Raw genomic sequence first — 1,374 nt, 5'->3', positions numbered from 1 at the left:
AGGACTGTGCTATGGCTCACAGCCAGCCTGAAATGTGGGCTGGAAGAGCTGAGAAGACAGCTGGAGAAAAGAAAAGAAAGGTGGACCAGTCTTAGGGAAGGTGAAGTGAGGTTTATAAAGCAGACTGTAACCTGCTTCTCCACCAAACCATGTGAATTAAGCACTTCGCTGCATCTCCAGATACTGGAATGTAATTAAAAATCGTGCTTCATGTGTACTAATGTGGTTGGAGGCAGAATTCATCTTGCTAGGTGCTTTCTTTAAATGAAATATAACCTAATTATACATACCAATTATCAGATGAAGTGTATCATAACTCCCTCAGCACAATTTCAGAATATGATCCTAGTGGTTTGGTGTTTCGGACAGTAGAATGCTGCAAGTTTGGGCACTGTGTGATTTTTAAATGATACAAATGTGAAGTGCCATTGTACACATGTTGTCTTCCAATACCCATTTTCCAAATAGCAGTTCAGTTTCTAAGTTTGTTTATGTGGCTTAGAAAGAACAAGGACTGGTACAAAGCAGCTTTTCCAACAAATTAAAACTTGACACTCAGCCACTAAAGAATTCCCCCGTGGCCAGATGAAAACTGAAGAGTGTTGAGGGATATCAGTGATGTGGTAAGTCATATCTGGCTTCCAAATTAGAAACAATCAGAATAAGTTGAGAAAAAAAATTGCTTCATTCAAGTAAAATTTTAAAAGCTGCTGAGTTATTAGGGTGAGGTAAAGTCACGGGGAATGTGAAGGACAGCTGGGAATGTGAATTAATTAGCAATACAGATATGTAGATAATGAAAACCAAATTGTTCAACAAAATTGTAGCAGTGTTGTTTTTTTTCCTCTTCCCAGACAATTAACAAATCAGATCATCTTTCCATTTCACCACTGATGAAGCAGCAGAGAAATCCCATTCCGACGTGCCAAAGGATTGCAAGAGAAGGCATCCAGTTGTAAAGCCTGGGCACTGCCATTGCCTCATACGCACTTAGCACTGACAACTGCTCTCCAGTTACCTCCCTGAATGCACCAGGCTGCTGGCTCTTGGAACCTAAATTCTCTAGGATTGCTGCGATTTCTGATCACTTTTGTGGTCTTCATCACTAGGACAAAATAAAGAACTTGAAGCACAAATGATGGGTAAGTTACTGTACCTAGTACTTCAGTTTATTCCTGAATTTATAAAATTAGCTGTAATTAAAGGGATTTTAATTCATCTATCAGAATACGTAAAGTACTATGTGCAGTCCTACTATGGGATTGAACCAGCACCCTCTAAAGATGAAGACTGGGCTGTTCCAAGTTACGCTAAAAATGTGAACAACTTCAATGTTGGGCATAAAATTCTTATCCTCTAGGGGAAAGACACAAG

Source organism: Buceros rhinoceros, unplaced genomic scaffold (genome assembly GCF_000710305.1).
Source record: "Buceros rhinoceros silvestris isolate BGI_N320 unplaced genomic scaffold, ASM71030v1 scaffold12955, whole genome shotgun sequence".
In the NCBI taxonomy this organism is placed as follows: domain Eukaryota; kingdom Metazoa; phylum Chordata; class Aves; order Bucerotiformes; family Bucerotidae; genus Buceros; species Buceros rhinoceros.
The sequence above is the reverse complement of the archived record's forward strand: the minus strand, read 5'-3'. Positions refer to the sequence as shown.